Source organism: Emydura macquarii, unplaced genomic scaffold, assembly GCF_026122565.2.
Source record: "Emydura macquarii macquarii isolate MOO-44397 ecotype Brisbane River unplaced genomic scaffold, CSIRO-AGI_Emac_v2 contig_3477, whole genome shotgun sequence".
NCBI lineage: Eukaryota > Metazoa > Chordata > Testudines > Chelidae > Emydura > Emydura macquarii.
In genome coordinates, this window is record NW_027133614.1 from 5785831 (window position 1) to 5809592 (window position 23762).

At 37.1% G+C, this 23762-nt stretch overlaps 1 long non-coding RNA gene across 2 annotated transcripts in view; it reads left to right on the forward strand.

Annotated features, from left to right (window-relative positions):
- LOC137144674 (uncharacterized) overlaps positions 1 to 23762 on the forward strand; it is a 133300-nt gene that overhangs the window by 47683 nt on the left and 61855 nt on the right. For both annotated transcript variants that reach the window (XR_010917453.1, XR_010917454.1), the window contains one exon: positions 18652 to 18764. This is a non-coding gene — a long non-coding RNA (uncharacterized lncRNA). The remainder of the gene's footprint in view (positions 1 to 18651; positions 18765 to 23762) is intronic.

Here is a 23762-nt window from a genome sequence, read left to right on the forward strand (position 1 = left end):
TGACAGTCAGTTACATATCTCACCGTTAAGCCTTATCCTGTGACATTACAATATGAGGCAGAGATTATTTTTCTTATAATTGGTCTATATTCTGTGCTCCTAACTTCAGAATGATGGTGTCATTGTCACTTAGGGGTTAATATTAAATTATACTATGCTGTGCCACTGGCCAAAGAGGAGAGAAACTAAAGAGGACAGGTTTAAAAAAATACCAAAGTATAATAAGGAGAGACACAAAAACATATGATAAGGTGTGGCACACCGGTCTACTAGTTAAAATATTAAGAGTCTTCTCACCATGGGTTATTGATACTATTGAACCGGTACTCTGAGACAGATGGTTTAGGGTGCATAGGGTTGAGAAAACAAGTGATTGGAAAAAAATCAGATGAAGAGGTTACCACAGGCGTTTATTTTAGTTCCAGCCTTGTTCAAGCTATACATCGATGACCTGCCACCAACCCAGTCATGAACGTTCATCTATGCAGACGATATCTACTGTGGACTATGATTGATCTATACCACTGCACAGTTATACTGGCCACAGGCTCCCAGAGGGGAAACTCTTGCAGGTGCCAAGTCCCTTGGGCCTGCTAGGCATCACAGTTGGCTACTGGGGGAGGGTGCAATCCAGAGACCCAGTCAGGTAGTATATGGGTAGTAGGGTCCCATCCTATGGGCCTGCCACTAGAAAGAGATGCATTAAGGGGGGTAAAGGAAAGGGCTGGAAAAGAGGTCTAAGCAGGGACAATCTGCCTAAGGACGGACAGACAGGTCACCCTTGAAAATATTGCCCTTTATGATCTGCTATGATCTATCTAACAATCCCTAAACTGGAGAATAGCTATACCAGAACTTTGTATCTAGGAGCAACTCAATAATTCCCTCTTCTTGCTTCTAGCAATTTATTCCATGTGTCAATTGCCTTTGGGTAAAGTAGTTTCATCTGGTTCTTTTAAAAAAAAGTTTCCTTCTTCACATCAATCTGTAACCTCTTTTATTGGAAACCTGACATCAATCTGTTCCCTGAACTTAAAGAAATCATATAATTAATTGCAATACCTCTCATTTTTGTTTTGTGCTACATGGGTCAAGTCTGACTAGACTTTCTCAGAACTCTAAAATGCCAAATTACTCTACTTGCCCTCTGTGACACCTTTTCAATCCTTACTATGTCACTCCTAAAATGGGATTCTGAATTGCATCAGGTGCCAGATGAGGTCTCCGTCCCAAACTTTGTTATATTCCTGTGAATTTGGAAAAGTGATTAATCCAGGTCTGCTAATCTGTTGCGATTTGTTTGTTTCTTCCTTGATCGTTACAGAATCTTGTCATTTAGATTTGTTTAATATCAGTAGCAAGAAAATGTGTTATTTCTTGAGCCCAGTCCTCAGATGAGTTGACTTCATATTCAGCACAGTTGATAAATGGAGAAGAATGATGGCTATAAAACTCCTCTTCCAAACCCCTCCAGCTCATTGCAGACTTAGGTTTTAACTTGGAGCCATCTAAATATAAGGCTAAATCTGAACATTTGGAAGGTTCTGATTAAGATCCGATTTCAAACATCCACTTGCAGGAGTAGGGCCCCCACATGAGGGTGGGAAAAGGGTATGCTTTACTGGGGCCTGGAGGCCCCGGGGGACCCAGCCCAGGCTGCAACCCCCATGGGTATGTGTGTGGGAGAGGGCCCATGTTACAAGTTTGTACTGGGCCCCCAAAAAATATGTTTGGGCCCTGTGCAGGAGTGTCAGTCCTATAATCTGCAATATTTCCAGGCATCACAACATATGGGACCACAGTCTTGCTTAAAGAAACCTCTGTTAGGAAGAATAGCAACAAATTATACAATTGTTTGGCTTCCTTCTCAGTCTGTGATTGGAAATTAGCACTGGTTAGGTAGGAGTGAGTGGGGAGGGTGACTTCAGTTGTTGCTGGGGAGTGGGAGTTGAAAATCAACCTTCATTTTTGTAGAACAGTTCCCTTTTTTATTTGTGGTATTTAAAAAAAAAAAAAAAAAAAAATCTTAAACAGATTTTTTTTTGACAGCCAAAAACTGAAATGTTTGCCTACTGGCCAAATCTTTCGTTTATTGCTGAAAACAAAACAAAAAATCTTTATCTATTTCCCGTCAAAAAACAAAACAATTAAAACCTAAATTTTTGGGTGGAAACTTCCATTTGTAATGGGAAAAGCCCTTAAAACAATTCAAATGAAAAATTTCAATTAGATCTTTTTCAGGTCTCTATGGGCTGGGACTACCTTTTTTTCAGGTGTTTTGCACAACACCTAACACAATGGTATTCTGGTCCATAATTAGTTCTCCTCAGTACTATGATGATATAAGTAATTACTAGTAACTAATAAACTCTAAACACTGCAAGAGGCCTGGTGGAAAAAGAGCATAACTGTTAATAAATATCATCCTGAGTTCAGTGAAAAGTCTACTATTAACACTTAAACTGCCTTTCAGCATAAGCCTCTGCCATTATTTGAAGTACAATGCAAACCTACCTTCAGACAGAATGAAGAATAAGAATCTATTAATCAAAACTTGTAGCATTCTCTGCCCTCTATGCAGGAAATGTGACAGCATTGTGGCCCTGTGTTGGAAACTGTAATCCCACATGGTTGGCAGTATAGTAGTTTTTTACAGATAGGACTGGAACTAAGTGAAAGTTACAATTTCCATCCTGCATCATGGAAATTCAACTATATGAACATTTGTTTTCATCCTAGAAAGTTGAAAAATCCAAATTTTTATGTAATGAAAAGTTATGAAAAAATTCAGAACTTCATTTTTTACATCCCTGAATAAAATTGCTTCTTTTTATTGTGTTGAATGAAACAAATGTTTAGAATCAGTACAGAATTAAACTGCGTCTGCCTAAGATGTACTGCCTCATTAGGGTTATAGTTTGCATGCCTCATGACTTGATTCTTCTTTATGAGCCATGTACCTGGGCTGGACTAAATCTCCCATGGTTTGCCTGGAAAAGGGCAAATATAATGCCATTCTATAAAATGGGAAATAAGGACAGCCCAGGGAATTAGACCAGCTTAACTTCAGTACTGGGAAAGATAATGGAGCAAATAATTAAGCAATCAATTTGCAAACACCTAGAAGATAATAAAGTGATAAGTAACAGTCAACATGGATTTGTCAAGAACAAATCATGTCAAACCAATCAAGTGGCTTTCTTTGACGGGATAACAAGTCTTGTGGCTAGAAATGAAGTGGTAGATATGGTATATGTTGACTTTTGACACTGTCTCATGTGACTCTCTCTCAAACTAGGGAATATAGTCTAGATGGAGCTACTATAAGGTGGGTGTGTAATTGGGTGGAAAATTGTTCCCAAAGAGTAGTTATAAGTGGCTCACAGTCAAGCTGGAAGGGCATAATAAGTGGGTTCCTGCAGAGATCAGTTCTGAGTCTGATTCTGTTTTATATCTTCATCAATGATATAGATAATGGTATAGAGAATACACAAAGTTTGCAGATGACACCAAGCTGGAGGGGGTTGCAAATGTTTTGGAGGAACCACCTAAGAAGGAACAATAGATTGCACACACACAAAAAATGTGAAATGACTGCCTAAGAAGGAGTACTGAGAAAGATATCTGGGGGTCATAGTGAATCACCAGCTAAATATGAGTCAACAGTGTAACACTTGCAAAAAAAGCAAACATTGTTCTAGGATGTATTAGCAAGAGTATTGTGAGCAAGACACAAGAAATAATTCATCCCCTCTACTCTGTGTTGATTAGGCCTCTTCTGGAGTATTGTATCCAGTTCTGGGTGCCACATTTCAGGAAAGATGTAGACAAATTGGAGAAAGTCCAGAGAAGAGCAACAAAAGTTATTAAAGGTCTAGAAAACATGACCTATGAGGAAAGATTGAAAACATTTGGTTTGTTTAGTGTGGAGAAGAAAAGATTAAAGAGGAACATAACAGTTTTCAAGTACATAAAAGGTTTTTACAAGGAAAAGGGAGAAAAAATGTTGTTCACCTCTGAGGACAGGGACAAGAGGAAATGGGCTTCATTTGCAGCAAGAGCAGTTTAGGTTGGACATTAGAAAAAACTTCCTAATTGTCAGGGTAGTTAAGTAGTGGAATAAATTGCCCAGGGTAGTTGTGGAATCTCGGTGATAGAAGATTTTTAAAAACAGGTTAGACAAATGTGTAGAGTGGTCTAGATAATACTTAATCCTGTTATGAGTGCAGGGGACTGGAATAGAAGACCCCACAGGGTCCTTCCAGTCCTTTGATTCTATTATGTACTACACCAGTTTAATTGAAGGAGAAACCAAGGTCCCTCCTGGGAGCTGCACTCATGCCAACGACTCCAGAGCATGGGAGAGAATGGGATGCAAAACACCTGAATCATGAGGCACTTCAGCAGCTGTGGTGGATATTAATATCGAATTGACTCAAAAGAAATTGCTTAGATTCAGTTTAACAAACCTAAACGTTTCGATTTCAGGTCAGATTGATCCAAAGTGAAATATATTATTTCAATTTTTCTAACAGAATAAAAAAAATTGACAAAACTGAAATTTTCTGCAAAATCCAAGTTCTCTCACGGGAATCTGCATTTTCCATTGAAAAATCATTTTGACAGACAATTCCCAACTAGCTCCAAATAGGACTCAAAGGTGGGGTGGGAGGGAACTGGATTTTGTAAAATGCTTAACACATGAAATACCAATTCAGGTTCCAGCGGAAATTGTTCACTTCTGTAACCAGTGCATATTTTTTTGCTTGCTCCCATCTGTAAAAACAAACCACAACTCTATTTTGAGGTGTTGCCAACTGCTGCCATGAAAGATAAACTACCTCTTTTTCTGTTCTGCTATGAAGAAAATGACAGTTTTAATGGTCTGATGCATTTCATTACAATGTAGGCAAAAGAAGGGGGAGGGAGAATAGAATTAAGAAATTATGACAAAACATTCTCACTGAAATGGTGTGGAATGTCAGTTTCCTTTGTCAGTAAGTAAAATACATTTGGAAATGAACTAGACCAGATATGATGAGATTAAAAACATATCTAGTGGTTTCTCTTCGGTACTCACAACTCAGATTAAACCTAGAGCAAATTAATTGAAGGGCTCCACACAAAAAAAAACTATAGTTTAAAAACAATATGGGAGGACTAGAGATGAGATACAATCAAAGATGTCAGAATTTTATATATCTGTCCTCGTAGTACAGCTACAAATATTGTTTCCTAACTCATCTGTCCAACCATATAAAATGTATGTAAGAAATCCAAAGATGAGCCCATTGAGTTGTGATGGGTTATTTGGTTTGGAACAAATACAAACCACTAAGTTTCTTCCACATCTTCCATTCTCTCCACCAGGTTTCTTATCTTTTAAAATCTTCCTTGGGTGAAGATCATCATTGTACAGGGGGCAGCTGAAGTCCATTCCAATGTATCACCCATTGAGAAGGCTTATCTGGGATTTAAATGGTGCATAGGAATTGGGTTGGTCTCTGTGCATGTATGACTCTCACCCTCTCAGAATGTTAATAACAAAATTGCCATATAAGGGCTGCTGACATCCAATCCTCAAACTGTGAGTTCTGACACTTCTGTGGCGCAATGGAAGCGATGCATTCTAGGGTTACTCCTATCTGGAAAATCCCTGGAGTACATCAGACTTGATTAGAACAGCTAGATGTTTAAAAAAAAATTCCATTCATTTCTTGCACAAGGTATTACCAAAGGTAGGGGAACTGGTCAGGATGAGTGCTATCATAGTAGAGGATACAGGTAGGTAGGAAAGTACTGGAATTGAGGTAAATGGAAAGAGTCAAGAGAAAGAGAAGTTTTGTAATTCAATGTTGGGTCTTTTTTATTTATTTTAGGGGTGTGTAAAGTACTGTTATGAGCTGGGTGACACCTTGGTAATAGATTCAGTTAAAACCTCATTCAAACTAATGTGTGAATGCACCCTTCACTTATAATAGTTGTAAGCAACACTTAAGGGGCCACATACAAAACAAAACCTAATAGAATTTGGGCAGAAACTAGAACCATGTGGTTGGGGGATTAGTGCGTGTGCGTGCATGTGTGTGTGCACATGCGCACCAGACACACAACAAAGAAAGAGGCACAAGGAAAAAAGATGCAAAAAAGCTGAGCAATAGCCTGTGAGCACAGTGTGACCCTGGAAAAAGCTAGAGTGAGAGCTTTTGGATCTGTTGTTGGCTAAATAAGCTTAAAGCTGTAAGCTCAGAAACTGCTCCTTGTTGTCAGTTCCTCCTGCATTTGGAAAAGCAGGACTTAGTATGTTCCTTCTAACTAAACAAGAGTTGGTCCAAGACAATACCAGACACCATCAATTTCTGCTTCCAACTGGAACATTCTCAGGACCATGAAATTTGGCTATCCTCTCATGTCAAAAGGGTCAGCTCATTCACAACAAGAGGTCAGTAGTACATCTGGTATGGCCAAAACAGCCACTACATCATAATAGAAACAGTAAATTTATCATTCAAAGTCAAGATAGCAAGTCCCATTGTGTTAGCATAGCTCTGTATATTAAAACAGAAAATGTGTGGTCTATATAGAATGCATCTTTTGTTAGTAGATTTTACAACTATGCCATTTTTAGATACGATGGGCCAGATTTTCTAAAGAGCTCAGCTTCCAATTACTCACCAAAATATGTGAGCAGATTTCTGAAAGAGTTTAGAATTTAGTATTTGTGAAAATCTGGCTCTTATTTAGATTCATAAATAGGAGTTAAGTTCATTTGGCTCTAAGTATGGGTGCTGATCACATGAATATCTGACCTTGCTCACTTTAGGTCTGCTGTTGGAAAATAGCTCATGTTGGGATTTAGGTGGGATTTAGGTGGGTGTTTATAACCAGTGCCAAATGGATAACAGATTATAATTCAATTTATTACTTGATATGCTGCTGCACGCCAAAGATGGTGCAAATGCGGGTTTCTTGTTATACTACTTGAATGGCATAAATTACACGTCTCTTCAGAGCTATACTACCTTAAACCACAACTTCTGAATCTGGTATATCATGCAGTGTAAAAAAAAAAGAGCCCATGCTCTTATGAACTCAGCCTGTAACCAGGTGTGTGCTCAAGAAGGTCCTGCATCTAGCAGATTCACTGTTGCAATAGTTCTGTTTTATAAACAGGGTGGAGTTGAGAGATAGGAGTGGTGAGAAAGAAAATAGGTTCAGGGAATAAGCAGTACTAGGGGAGGAATTGTAGGGACGACGCCCTCCTTTCCTCCCAGGGAAGAGAAGAGTTTATCGGGAACTTGTTTCGGGTTTTGTAGTTAATATTGGCAAAACCCACATAGGATGGGCTGAGCGTTTTGCCCATTCCAGTGGTTTGACTGTTACTGAAGCAGGCTAGGAAGCCATTGATTCAGATGCAGATCTGTCATAGTATTTTCTAACAGGATTGGATCTACTATGGGATTGTAAGATTTTGCAACATTCAATTTGAATATTGTGTTACTGCAGTAGCACCTTGCAGGACACATTGTGGTAGACACCACTGCAAATTCTTCAGGGCAAAGACGTCTGTTAATATCTAAATACACAAGATAGACGAAGGAGGGGAAGCAAGATAGGGAGATCAAATGACTGGTCCAAGGTCACAGAGTAGAGCCCGGAATAGAACCCAGGTCTCCAGAGCCCCACTCCTGTTTCCCGACCATTATACAATGCTGAATCAGATGATGCAGCATTAAATAATCTTAACATTTAACATGAAGAATGCTAAGGAGTTACTGCAAATAGGTACTTGCTGATATTTCAGATTCTGATAAATTGCCTGCTTTATTTCACTTTATTTTTCAAATCCCAGAAGCTCCCCGTCCACTTTCGCTACTGGCCAGAGGAAAGCTCCTTTGAAAAGCCAAGCTGTTTTTGAGTAATAAGAGTGCTTACAAACCTTCACAGCCTCTAAACTACTTTTGTCCTATATTCTGATTACTTTTTTAAAAAAAATCAAAGCTAATATCTAGTGTGCCAAATTTCAGCCGAGAGCAAAGGTTTAAAGTCCTGAATGGAAATGCTGACAAAGACAGGCCATTAATGGCTGCAGCCTTAGGAGACACCAATCTATTCAAAAACTGAAACACCCACATGAGGATATAAAAACTGTGTCCCACAACAGCTGTAACTCACTCCTTGTGTACACAGTATTTTGTATTGCTGTCTCTGTTGATATACACATGTCTTAATTAATTTATGCTATATGGTTATTATGGTTTCCACCAGAACAATAACTATGACATTTCAGAGATTTTTTTTTCCAATTGAAAAATCATAATCCCATGGTTAGAGCATCCTTTCAGGAGTCAGGAGATCAAAGTTACTTACCCTCTCTGTGCCTCAGTTTCCTTTTCTGTAAAATGGGGATAATAATCCTTCCCTGCATCATAAAGGTGTTGAGCACATTACTTTAACACTGTTTGTAAAGCACTTTGAGGCTCATGAATGGAAGGTGCTACAGAACTAGAACATGTTACTGAATGTCCCACATAATGACATTCTACCATGCCCTTTGGGGGACTGTTCTACTATCTAATGGAGCATACTGTCATAAAATGTTTCATGATACTTATATTAAATATTCCCTTACCCGTTATTCTCACTTCAATTACCCTGGGCTATAGGGCATGATCTAGCTTTATAGTAGTGATGTATTGGAAGGCAAGACAATCACTTTTGGAGTTTGTTCTTAAGTTAACTGCCTATGCTAGTGTTTCCAAATGCAGAGAAAAGACATGAATGCACTGTAATGAATGCAAAGGAAAATGTTGAGGCAACTAAACATTCCCTGAAACTAGATAATTTTTTCTGTCTATCCAGCTTCCAAACTGACTGATACACAAACAGTGTAGTTTACTATCACACATGACAAGTGATTTCCATTCTCTAAAATGACCTGATGTCAGCAGTCATGAAACACACTGCTGAATATATGTTACATATCAAAACAAACAGCTGTTAGTGTTTGAGCTTGTAAATAGATATGAAAGGGTCATCTTTGTTAACTACATCATCGTTCAGACTATTTTTTTTTTCTGGTGGAAACCAGATTGGGCCAAGATTGCTTATTGCTTTGCTTTCACTCCTAGGCTAGTTAAAAATTGATCTGCTTAGCAGTGGAATGTAAGCAGTTTGTGATCCAAATCTGTGGCATGTGATTGATGGTTGTTTTTTTAGATGGCTCCTATTTATCCAAACCAGTCTGATCACTCCATCAGAAGTAAGAAAGAACCTGAATTATTTCATACTCCTTGGTCACTAATCTTCATTCACCACACAAGTCACACGTAAACACTTTAAAGTCAAAGGAAACTGTATGCATGTGGACTTTATATGATGCTGACTACTGAAAAACACAAGAGAACCTATTTCTTTGGCTGTTTCAGAAGTGGCACACACATTTGAGATCACAACCACTTGGTGCACACACCTCCAGTTGGGATAATTGCTAAAAGCCCGATTCAGTGCAATGGATTTCACTGGCCCTACAGAGTGGAAAAATGGAACACTTTATCCTTTCGAATGACACACTTGGTGTTATCTATAATGCTTTTCACAGGTGTGAATTGGTGCTTGCTTTGCTGTGTGGGACTTTGCTCACTTCAGATTGCTTTCTTGCTGCTAAGCGAATTGCTTTCACACTAATATATTTTTGGAGATGTTTAAATGCTTTAGGTTGTGCTTATTTTTAAGTAATTTCTGCAAAGAAGTGTTGGATTGAAATGATGTATTCCCACATGCTTTCTATAATTGTGGTGATTGCTTGCCTGGCACACTCAAGTTTCCAGAGTTTTGAGGTAACTATGAAGAATCTACAATAATAGAACTTCAAAAGGACAATAAGTGTTAGCCAGTAAGGCTTAGCAACATTTATAAGTTAAAGGCTTTGTTTTTTCTTATAGTGAACATTTTGTAAATCCCTCATTTCAGGAAACCATGCATTAGAATAGAAATTTCCGATTCAGACTTCCAAAGAGCAGCTCATTACTCTAGCTATTTCTAGTGGACCGTAAGTAAAAACTTTGTTTTTATGTGAATATGCAGCTCATCACCAATATGTTTTTTAGTATGACTGCATACACATCCTCTTCAGCAGACTTAGTTCAGGACTTATGAGACTGAGCCTCTCAGTAACATTTAAACTTGTCCACCAGACCAAACAGAATATTTTCCTTTTGTCAAATATTCCATGCTTGAAGGCATGAGACAAACTCTACCTCCTCATTATTTTTCTCATCCTGTGCTGAGTGTCTGCAACTTCCATGTAGGTCAATGGGAATTGCGGTTATTCCACACCATTCGGGATCAGAGTCTGTGATTATCTGAGGCCAGCTAGGTATAGAGGACCCCAGTGCTGGGCAGAGATTGAAGCTGGACATTGGGAAGGATTTGGGACAGGGATCTTGGAACACCAGAGTTCAGCGGACAGCTGTACCGTTTCACTTCTCTGTTCCTCAAGAGTGTGGTGTGTCATGAGGATAAACAATTTTTGTGCAGTGCTCAGATACTATGGTGATGAGGTCTATAGAAGAACATAGATATTTTAACAACTTAACATAGTTATGTATGTACAGGATCATAGCGTGTAGAAATAGGATTGTATCCCTTAAATTCTTTAAGTCCTCTGTCGTATTCATTGTATTCCATGTTTTAGGAGCTTCCAAAAACCAGGCCAGGAAAGCATACCTATATAGGAAAACACTTAAGCATATGCTTATGGACCACTGAAGTCAATGGGATTTAAGGACGTTTTTAAATGCTATCTGAATACGGATGGATTTGGGTACAATTGTTTGTTTTTCCTAACTGGTTTCTATATATCTACATAGATAGGTTTGGCAGTTCTGGAATGTTCTAATATGGAGAACCCAATATCTGTCCATGGATAGGTCAAGTATTTTACTGTTTATAAGGTGCCTTTCTGGAATTTATGGGGGAGTGATATTAAAAGTAAACAGTGCTGGTGGTAACTGCTGTAAAATATGTTCTCTGAATACATAGAAGCTTGTACATCACAGTGCAAGGTAATTCATACTATATTGCCAGTGTACCTCTTCCTTTAGCTAGTACCCATCTCTCTGTTGGTGGGGTGTAATTCTGTCTCCATACCCATTAATACCTTTGCTTCTCCACTAATATTGCCAGCTATTGTTAAATACTCGGTTTATAGTGGAGAGAGTGTATCTTTGATGTGGACACTTATCTCGTAGGACTATGCTGACTTGATGCTTTTTTGGAAACAAATAGGATATTTTCATTTGTGAATGATGCTTAATTTTCATGGATAAAAACATAATAAACCAGGCCACTAAAAAGTAACCAACTTTAAAAAGCTAGAATTGTCACTTATACTTGATTAAACATGAAATAAATCTTATAGAAGCTTGGTAAGTATTGAATTGTTGTGCTGACATGAAAGATTCTCATTTACATTTGGCATTATTTCAATAATCCCCAAATTATTCCTGTGGTTAAATGATGGGTCAGTTACTTGGTACATCTAGCGTCTCTAAGACACCCATCATATTACTTGGCATAGTGATAGTGACTTGAATCTATCTCCCACACCACTGGCTTTTATGCTATTGCCTCATGAGGGGAGTGGTTATGCTTTTGACCAGAAATTCTATCCTGAACCTGAGAGAACTTTCTATCGAAATTTAGTTGAAACTGTTCTTTCTATGCAAGTTTCTATTTGGTTGCATTGATGCTTTCTGATTTTAAAAGCTGTAGGAAAAGTAACACAAAAATATAAAACATTTTTACTGTTTATATGTACAAGTTCTTCAGATATGTACAACAGGTGCAGTATTAATGAAATATCTATTATCATTGCATATTGACAAATTATATGATTCAGGATGCTAAAAGTGCTCAGGAAAAAAAAAAGCCAGTTCTCAGAGAAACCAATGACCATTAGGATAAAAAGTATCCTGTGGAAACAGTGGATGACTGTTTTCTTTCTCGGGCACTGATCCTGCAGTCAGATCAATACAGCTGTATGGAATCCCACTGAAGACATTGGGACACAATATAAACTTGAGGGGCTCCTTACATTGATCTCATTACACAGTTGAGTTCTGATTTCATTATCAATGCTAATACTTTGAGTTTATAGATAGAGAAGTAGACTATATGTTGTAGGTTAGCTATAATGTTAATAGAAACCAGCAAACATAAAAACTTTTTGAAAAAATAAAATTTGTTTTGAGACATTGATAAGTAACAAAATAAATGAACATTGTAATAGTATTAACAAATATTTATTTGTATTCCAGTAATACCTAAAGGTTCCGGTTATGGAGCAGGGTCCCCTTGTGCTGGGTGTTGTGTATACAGTGAAAAGATGGCCTTCTGTCCCAAAGAGGTGGTTGTTCCCCAACCCAAATATATAGTGGAGCTATACAACTCTCTGCTGTTTGTTTTTAGCACTAGACCTGTGTCTTTCCTCCCCACATTATTAGACAAAACAGATTAATTATCTGCTATCACTCCTCTCTTGACTAACTCAGAGAAACCACTCTAGTCTCTACTGCTACTTTTGGAACCAGATCAACATGGTAAATATGAACAGATTAAAAATATTCTCCAGGGTACTTAGAAAAACAGACCAGAGCTGAAAATTTTTTAAAAGAAAACTAAAAGTCCAGTATAATGTTCAAGGAAAAATATCACACAATGAAAGTCATGTAACAAAAGTTATGAAGAAGCACAACCACAGGATCCTTCCCTAGTTTTTAAGTCTGCCCTGATTTACGTCCTATGCAATTTCCTTGACTCCAGTAGGGTTGCACAGACATAAATCATGCTTGACTTTGAATCCAAGGTAGCCAACTTGACAACTGGAATACAGAGGGACTCTTTGCTCAGTGTCCTGGCTTTGTCTGCAAAAGGTGAGGGTTTTATGCAGTTCAGTCCTGGATCATGAGTTAGGATGATAAAGTGACAGTAAAAGTCAGTGCCATGTCTTTACTAGCTTAGTAAGGTCACCAGACTGCAGCACTTCCTCTGACATAACCATACTGTATGCCTTTGTGACATCGTGGTTGAACTACTTCAAATGCACTCTATACGGGGCTACTAAAGAAGCTTGTCAATTACTGCGGCTAGTGCAGAATGCAGCAGGGCAATTATTCTGAAGGTTGGGTGGAGAGTTTTTGTCCTACCCGCTGCTTTGCTCTGCACAAACTGCTTGTTGGCGTTTTGATAGAGTTCAAGGTTTTAGTTTCAGTACTTAAAGCCCTTAATAGACTAGGTCACTCACAACTATCTTACTGAACTTCTGATCTTTAGGAGTCTTTTATCTTGCCTTCTGAGATCTGAGAGTAGAAGGTTAATAGTCACAAGAGGTAGAAAGGAAGCTTAAGTTCAGCTTGCATCTTTGCTCCTGTACCTTCAGGCTGGTAGAATGCTCTCCCTTTAGAAGTAAGAAGTAGAATGGGCCTGGTCTCTTAAGAGGTATAAAGACTGTCTTTTTCTTTACGGGTATTGGGCTAGGGCCTCTGGCTCTTTTTTATCTTTTTTTCATTTGAAGGCTAAAGGTTGAAGTGTAAAGCACTTAATACAGCCATAACCACACATCAACATTCAGGGTAGATTTATACCATGCAATTTATACCACTGCAATTCATTTTCTTCAGACTATGACCTCAACTGTTGTCAGAATCAGAATATCCATGTTTCTGGATCACTTAGCTCTTAAGTCTCAAGATGGTCCCACATCCATGAATACTGTTGCTTATACTTGTCTCCCTTCTTATGAAGACGAGCAGTTAATTTTTCCAAAACAGCAATGACCTTCAGTTGCTCTATCCACTCGCTGAATTCTGGCATCAGATTCCAAAATAAAACACTCCTTGTGCTTTAGTCCTATGGATCTATCTGAGTGAAAAAACTTATATTCTATTTAGAAAAATTAGGTTCTGGGATGCAGACAGTCCTATTGAAAAGTCTTATACTGCCAGTATGATAGCTCTTCTAAGTAGAGGATTATTTTAATAAAACAGTTTTGGGATTATTAAAGCATAAGGTAAACATTTTATAATCCATATAGCAAATATCATTGTTTTTAATGTGACCCTGAATGGTATAGACATTATAATCTCACAGTACCAAAATAAAGTTTGTGATGCACCTTAAATTATTATTATTATTATTTATTACACATTTAAAAATATAATGATTAGAGCAGGTTAATTTTTTTTTTTAATTTTAAAATTAGACTTCATTCCCCACCGATTAACCTGCTCTAATGATAACAAAAACTGTCTCAAATACTTAATAAAACCAGCTCTATATATCTCTATTTTGTTACTCCGAATTCCATTCTTCAGCAAGGTCTTCCCAATTTCTTCTTAAAGTAGCTAGGCTTGACTGATGTGAGGTTTCAATTCATGCATTTGTGGTCTTGAAACACTGCAGCCACCTGTCTATACTGGGCCAAAAGGACTTTATCCCATTCCTGCTCAGAAAAATGGCAGAAAAATATTCAAAAGAATTTAAGACTGATTTTGAAAACAATTGGGAGCTGCTGAGCACTTCCAAAAACTTAATCCTGAAATTCTTGCCATTGACTTTTGCTCCAGTTGGGTAAAACCCGAAGAAAAAGTCAGAAATATTAGTTTGACTGTCTAGAAACTTTTATGAAATCTAAGGACTCCATGGTCATGAGCCATGCTCTGTGCTGCAGTGGTCAGTCTCTGAAACCTACAGACTCTCTCTTTTCTCAGTACGAATAGAGAATGAATTTGCAGATTCAAGTTGTCTGTTTAGTTCACTTTGAATCAGCTTCTAAACTTTCTGATAATTATTTGATCCAAACCCAAAAATTTTATTGGCATCACCTTTCTTTGATATTTTTACAGACTTGTTACAATTATTCCTTGTTTGATTGTATTTCTCAATATTTATCTGAAACTGAGGCCTAAAAATAATAGACCAAATCTTGGCTTTAGAAATATATATGGCATGAACTTATAGCAGATCTGCCACATGCATGGACGGGGAATATAAGATATTCATGGTCACCTAGCGACTTTCCAGGGGCATGTATAGCATGATTTTGGCAGACTTATTCCCACAGATCATCTGGTCCTTTGGGCATCATCATCACAGTTCAGGGTAACTGCACCTGTATTCACCCTCCAAGGTGCAGCAAGGGCACCCACTCTACACTCCCAGCTACTCAATTCTCACCTTGGGTGAAGAACCGTGTCTCACTCCTTCCTGAACAAGGCTTTTCCAGGCTGCACTGTTTCCTGCCTACTTTGCCTATATCCCCAATAAGACAGAGTGCCTCAATGGGCCTGTGTCTCTCTGCTTTGCTTTCTCTTTGAAGGCTATGAAAGGGGTAGTTGCTCAGAGTTTTAAGTTTCCACACAATTTCTAAGAAAGCATATTTATTCCTAAGGGAAAAGAATTACACAAAAAGCCTACACACATGCTAAATAAGCTTATTAGAGATCTCACATACCCATCTCCACAAGGGCTCTGGTTGATGCCAGTCCTTCCAACACTTCCCTAAGGATTGTGACTGTCCTCTTGGACAGAAACTTCTCTGTTTGCTGAATCAGATAGAGGCCCAGAGTCCATTTAAACTCAGGCTATTTATCCAAGAGTCCTTTGTCTGTTTTTCTGAAGAATCCAATTTGAACTAGTATAGACAAACCTCCTTAGGAGGTGGTATCTCTCTGGGGGTATTACAACCTGAGTGAATCTCCCTAATCACATATCCTCCCCATTTTTCTTAGTACCTAGAAAGGTATGGTTACTCTCCTCCATGGAATTGCATTCCATCCCTGACCCACAATGCTACATAAGCTTAATACCGTAAGATCTTCCAAAGTTATCACAAGAAATTGCCATATCTGTCACAACATCTGAAATTTAATCCTGGTTTTCAGTTAAACAACATAAAATTTACATTTTTAAAGAATAAATATCTCAAAATAGTTCCTACAAAAACTATTCAGATGCTCTGTATAGTATAGGCAGAGATTTTTTAAAGACGTTGTTATGCTAATAGTGTGGTGCTTTACCTTGAATAATAGAATAAATAGAGGAATAAAAGCTAATACAAGTCGAGATGTAAGTTATGCCTACCTTGGGTCTGGACTGACTCCACTGATGATCACCCTGTGTTGCATGATTATTATGCAAATAGTATCTAATTCAGAGCGCAATAAGTGTGGAACTTTGAGATCATATTATGCCTGAATCTGAACAGGTCATATCTGATCAGATTTGTCAATTTAAGTGCAGTGTAGATAAGGTTTTTGCAATACTTTCATTAGCTAAAAGGAACCACTAACTATTTATCTAAATTTTATTGCAAATTGTTTTAACTTTTTACTGTAGGGCAGGAGTGGGGGGAATAATCCTCATTTCCTTCCCTTTCCTTCCCAATTTTAGTATAAACTTTTACCAACAAATTACAGTCCAAATTCTGTTTTTACTCAGTATAAAATTCCATTTTGGAAGACCACAGCATGAGGGTTATTTATATCTACAATAATGTTGGATAGTAAACAGCCATACATGATTTCTTTATTTATGCAAATGTATATTTCATTGGTATGAACACAAAATGTGTCCTTACTTTCTGGGTGGTTTTAAAATTAAATTTATTTCTGCTGATTTGAGGACATAAATGAAAGTATACATAAGAGAAAGGAGAATAGTATTGCCTAGAGTATGATAATAAGATTGTCTGAGTTTTCACCAAATATAGAATTTGCTAGAAAGGAAGAAAAAAAAGCGTCTTTTTTTTTTTTTTTTTTTAATTTTTATAAGCAGTACAAAACAAACATTTGGCATACAAATTCTCATTTGGCTATCATTGTCTAATGAACCTGAATGCTCTCTACTTATGTATTCAAGCCCATAGTGGGAGCTGATGAAACTATTCTGAATAACATTGGTTACACACTTAGTGCTTTTTTGGCAAACAAATTGTATGTGAAAAGATCCTAGTTTTCAAGTGCACTTGTTACTCATGAAAGTTCACTGAACAGTTTGAAAGTTTGCAGGCTCTGCTTTGATTGTGAACTGTTCTCTCAGCTAATCATTATTTCTGTTGTATGGTAGTGGGTAACCTATGTCATGTCATACTGTTTCTGTGTGCTGATTGGATGACTAAATCTATGTGAAACAAGAATGAATAACAAATTGCAGTTCTCTCTGAATCCTTTCCAATTTGTCAAGAAGAATTATTTGAGGTCTGGAAAACGTGTCTTTATAGTGAGAGACTTAAGAGGCACAGTCTTTTCTAACTTCAAGAGATGGTTTAATCGGTCTACAAGCACCTGTATGGAGAATGAGATTTTTGATAGTAGATGACTCTTTAATCTACCATGCTTTGCTCTTAAAGGAGTAGTGAGAGTTCAGAAATTCTGCAGGGAAAAATACTGAGTGACGACAACACAGGACAGAAGAGATCGGGTCTGGAAAATATTTGGCAAAGTTTTATAGATTGGGGAAATGGAGGCAAAAAAAGAAAAAGAAACTACTTCTTAACTGAAATATTGTTAGGGAAACCTTAAAATACATGTACTGAGAAGGGTGAGAGCCCATGGCTAGAAGCTGAAACTAGACTAATTCAAACTAGAAATAAGGCCAAAACTTTTTTAGAAATTAGGGTAATTAACCATTGAAACAACGATGTTACAGATGTCTTTAAATCAAGAGTGAATGTCTTTCTAAAAGATTATGATGATTGTCATCTCGATTAAGTATGATGTTGACAATCATAGTTTGTATTAATGGGTCTTCACGTGCATGAGTAGGCCAATTTGGGAAGAATGTTTACTGCACTGGCCACAGAGCCATTTATTTAAAAAGTGATACCACAGCTCAAACAGAAGTCATGGGATTGATACAGAGTTGACTGACTAAGGTTCTTTAGCCTCTGTTATGCAGGATGTTAGATTAGATGAACGTAATGGTTCTTTCTGGCCTAAAAATCTATTAAGGCATTTTGGAAACAAGATTTCATGAAACTTTTGGGAATTGCAGTTTCTTCTATAACAGTACCCCTGGTCACTTAGTTACCTTAACTTGTAGTATATGTTGGCTTGACAACTTTCATTGAGAAGAATTTTGTTCTATGTATCAACCAGAACCGAACAAACTGTATTGAAGAAAACATTGGTAACAAGTGATGGTAACAAATGATGGTTTTAAACACATGGATAAAATTTACTAATCCTAGAAATATCCTTAAAAATGTTAATAGATAAGGTACAGCTTCAAACAGCTAGCTTTGAACTTGGTTGTCTTCTCAATAGCACATAAAAGCATATACTCTGTTCACAGCTTTATATCCTATTGAATGTTATGTTAATACATGGAATTTCTATCAACATTATATCAAGGTGTTGGAAACTTGCATTTCAGACACCTTTGATTATATTTGGCTATAAAATGACAAGAAAAAATAAACAATGTTGTAGGAAGCACACTGGTCTTAACATGTATACAATGTTGATGAAAATATACCTTAGCTTTGCTCTGAATGGCCTATCGAGTTGAAGAATCTGTCCATTAAAGATATGGGATACAGTAAGTTTCCATAGAAAATTAAAATGTATTTTCTCATTTTTTTCATTGAAGCCCAAGAATGCATGCCACACGATAATCTTCAACAGAACTATAGACCAAGAGATAGCAATTCAAGTAACCATTGAAGAGGTGCCAGCACATCATGTGTTATGGACTACATTACTGTAAGTACATGATGACCAAAAGCTATTGCAAAATGTGTATAGCTGTGGATTAAAAAATGCATAATACTGTTTTAATTGTAATGTGTATACACACAAGGAGCAGAGTTAAGGTTGAATGTGCAAGTTTAACTTTGCATTTCTTCCCTTCAGCATATTTAATTATGTTTAAATTTCCATCGTAGTTTGCTCTAGATACAGATAAATAAAATGTACAGCCGTCTATCAAATGTAATGGTAGAGACAGGCTCCATATACAGAACTACTTATACATTCTAGACTAGTTGAGAACAAAAGCAAATAGTGCATTGTTTCAAAAAAATTTTTTTCAAAGCTTCAGGAAATTAATCAATTTGCAAGCATATACTTCAAGGTTTGATTGTTCAGCCTTGAAAGTAAAGTCTTCAAAGTTATTAAAACTATATTAACGTCCCTTTAATTCTGACACTGCTTCCAAGATAATAAGGGGGCACATCACCTATATCTACTGAAGATCTTTACATTTTTAAACAGTAAGTATTCTTCAGGTATTTTAGTTTTCAAACAAGTTAATAAAGTTTGAAAGTAAAATAACAGATACAGGTATTCATTTATTTTAAATCCTGTAAAGGCTTTTTTGATGTGGGTTAAGACAGGAACTAAACAAAAGTAAAAAAAGAAAAGAAAACAACCTAGATTTATGATGAAGAGAGAGAACTTTTTAGCGTGGGGCGGGAGAAGCTACAATGTTAAGTTCAGAAGGTATATACTGAGAAGAGAAATTCTATCTTGGGGAAACTGTTCAGTAGTCGAAGACTTAAATTCCTCTCCACCTTTTGCTATTTTGTTTTTGATAACTAATGGTCATTTAATATGAAATTGGGCAGAATTATTTTACCCACAGAACCAACTCCTATTAAGGAAAGCTTACTTGTACAAACATTTTGGGGTAGAGGGTGAGATGAACTAGTCATTCTGACAGAGAGTGTATACGTTATTCAGAATAAACAAAATGAAAATATAATGTTAATGTGGGACACAGTCACACGGAGTGTTGTTCGTTAAACTGATGTATGTGTGCATGCAGCCACACACATGCCCAAATGATGCAGAATCCCAGAAATCCTAAATACACTCTCACAACAGTCTGTAGCTGTTCAGCTTTCATCTTTGTCAAATGCTAAAAGCTTTTCTATTTCTTGCTGGCAGAGAGATTGCTGAAACGAGCACTACTTGTAAGATAAGCTCAATAAATCGGTGCTATCCATGGGAAATTTTCTATGTAAGCACATACAATCTTTTTTCTTCTTTTTTGTTCCTAAAATTCAATTAGAATGTAATCAGACTTCATTTTGCAAAGAAAGCAACTATTTCTGATTAGATTTTTTCTGAGTGATTCAGTTAGTGTTCACAAATATATTTATTTGCTAAGGTTAAGGGAAACAAACTGGAAATTAGTATGTAATGGCACATTGCTCTTGAAAGTCAACACAATGAAATTACAGGACTAACAAGATCTACTGCAAGAAACTTGATTAAGAAGTTAAATGAGGAAGAAAGAAATCCTTATGGAAGATCAATATATTAAGTGGTGGATGTGTTGTGGATTACATAGACAACTATCATGTGAAGGATCTCTGAGATCAAAGTACAGTGTCTAAAATTTCATCATTGATGTGTTACATATGTCCCATTTCTATACTAATGACAACAGTCCAAATCTTGCTTGCCTTGCTCATGTGGTGATTAGTCATTCAATTCAATGGGACTATTGAATGAATCAGGGAACAATCACATCTGTGCAAAATATTTTCTTAAGGGTTAAAGGTCATCTCTGGACCTTTTAGGTTACTATTTTTAAAAATGTTTGGCTTGGTGATTAGAATAAGACTCCTAAACCCATAGCGATGCACCAGGATAGGTGACCATATTACTAAATGTTCTGTTAATCTAAAAGCATCCACTGACCTTATTGGGTGCTCCTAGGTACTCAGCACTCTTGACAGATAAGGCTCCTTGGGGCTTGTCTACATGATCACTTAGTGGGAGGCAAGCTGGAGTGTGAATTTACCCTGTACCAGCTTGCCTTACATTAAGCATCCATGTGGATCCTGTTGCCACACACTAAAAGTTCCGTAGCACTCTTTGATCTACCTCACCCTTACTCTGGTGCCTAACTTTAGGTTCCTCTTCTTGAATATCTTGACCCCTCAGACCTCCCATTAACTACAATGGAAATATCTTGTGGCTTCCTTATAGCTCAGCATGAGTAAGGTGTGCAGAAATAGTCCCTAAATTAGCCTTCTGGCGTCTGCTAAATTTGAGAGTTACAATCTTTGGGACCAATTCATTGGCAATATAGCAAACTCTTGGTGTTCATCATGTACCAATAGTGTCTGATGTCTTCACCTGGACAGAGTCGGAGGTGTTACTCAAAGCTGATTTAGAAATGTTTTTTTATTCCTGTGAAAAATTCAACAATTTTGTGTCAATTTTTCTTCAAAAGTCTTAAGATTTTCATCAGAAAAGAAAAATCTATTGCAGACAGTCATTTTTAATAAAAAAGTTTTAAGCAAAATTTTGATCCTGTAACAGTGTTACTGTTGCTGCTTGCTTCATAGACTGTTTAGGGAAGGCACCTTTAATCTTTGCCAGGGGCTCCACCAGCACAGTGCATGTCTACGTGGGTCTAAATTTAAAACCAAGCACTTCTTAATGAAAATACTATATATAGATATATATTAAGTTACTAAGGTTAAGATTTTGGGCCCCAATTAGCTCAAGACAGCTGAGGATTTGGCCCTTTCAGTTTTTAGAGGCCTAAGTTGGATACAAGCTCTAATTGTATTTGACAAATACCAGTTAAATGGGTGTTTGATTTTTCAAGTGTGTGTGGGTTTTTTATACTCTTAGTAATTCTATATTATATCTTATTGTATATTGCTGTTTACAGTGAACCTTGTCTTATCACTTGGTTTCTCCTGAAGCGTATTGGTAAAATCTAGTCCAGGGAGACATTTTTCCTGTGCAATATGCTTTTCGTTACTTTAAGAATTATGCTGTGGTGTTGGTTCTGAGTTATCTTGCTAATGAATCAATCAATTTCAAGGTAAACATTATGTACAACTTCTGTCCAAATACATGGTATTTTCAGTTTTCAGTAACGTTGTCTGGGTTCTCTTTACTCATCATATAAAGTAATAAAGAATGACATACAAAATACATATCACAAGAATAGAAATAACCCAGAAGTGAACATAGCATCTATTCATGGGGAGGATTACACTGTTTCCATTTCTGCTTATAAAAACACCAGCTTTTATTTCAATGTTTCATGGGATACTGTGTGACATCACCTCATAACTGAATAATTGTCTTTTAATTAAATATTTTTAGAGGTGTGCTATTTTCATGGGTATAATAATTATGTTCTACTTGGGATTAGTCAACTTTTCTTAATATCCAAGCAATTTCTTCTTGCTGAAGAAATATCATTAAAATATTTCATAATTGCTGTGGGCAATGAATATATATGTGTGTATATTTTCTTGGCAGAAAAAACATAATGCACAGATAGAGGAAATCCAAAAATTTAGCAGCACTAGTAGTCATACTAAAATAATAATTTCTTCAGGCAGCAGTACAGCTGCCAACCTTTCCCAAGGACTCCCCAGTGGAAAACTGTTGCAGCACCCACAGTCTGGAATCCTTTGTGCTGCTGGTGTCCTGAGATTTAATTGGTGAATCAAGCCCTGGCTTTCAAAACTCTAGCAGGGTCACCTATGTAACAAAGATTTATTGCTAACTGACAGACTGATCAGGTATCTGGAAGTAACTTTACAACTCTGTCACTACTATATCCTAGACTTGCACAAAATGTTACACAAAAATAGTTTTCCTGGGTTTTGTTACAAAATACAAAACTTGAGCTAAATTTACAGTAAAGGTTGCCAAGGTGCAACCTGTGCTGAGTTTCAAGCAAAGCTGAGCAGACTTGTAGTTTGAAGTTGAAACAGGAGAAGCTCAGTGACTTTGACACACACAAAAAATGTCCACAAACGTGTGATGGAGTTTTTGCTTTGAGTTCCTGAGGTTGGTTCAAACCTGACATGCCAATTAAAATTCACTGAGACCAGGCAAACTGGAAAAAAAAAGCATTGAAATCCTTGCAAAATTGCCATGCTGATATTGTTACAGCTCTGCTTCTGCTAAAACTCCTGACTATCATTCTATAAATCTTGAAAGGACCAACAACTAAATCACAGGGCTGGGAAATGGGAGATCTAGATTCTATCCATGGCTCTTCCACTGACTGACTGTGTGACCTTGACCAAGTCACTTAACTTCCCTGTACCTGCTTCCCCAATGGATTTAATAATACTTTCCCACTTCAAAGGGATGCTATGAGGCTTGCTTCATTTATAAGTTGCTTTGAAATCACCAGATGGCATGTGAAGTAGGAGTCTAGAGTAATATTGAGTATTATGTGTATGCTGTCTTTTGACAAGTCTGTATTGTCACTGATGACTGAAGAGAGCTAGACTGTGCTATCATCTTGGATGATGCTATTAATATAATACTTATGAGGTTGATTGTAACTACTTCTGAGAAACATGAGCCTTCCAGCAAATATTAATGGGCTTTTTGGGAACTGGAGCCTCTTGCTTAATAGCAGATAGCCCTGTAAAAAAAGATAATGGTGAAGAAGAATTTGAGTTTCATTCCAGTAGTCTTCAGTGTCTTGAATTGAGCTATTGGCTTGCACCAGTTGTGAAATCAGGTCTGTAAACTGTGGTGCCAATTTAGAAAGAAGATACTGAAGAGGGTAGGATTAGGGTGGAAATATATATTGTATGTTGTCATTGTCAACGCCAAGCATTCAAAAAGTCATGATTCAGGACTCAAATTGTGAGATTGGTTTAAAAATACTTAGGCTTAACAAAAAGTGGGCCTCACTATCTTTGCCTTTGGATTCCAGAGCCATTGGTGCTCAAATCAGGTGCTCAAGTTTGTCTCCACAAA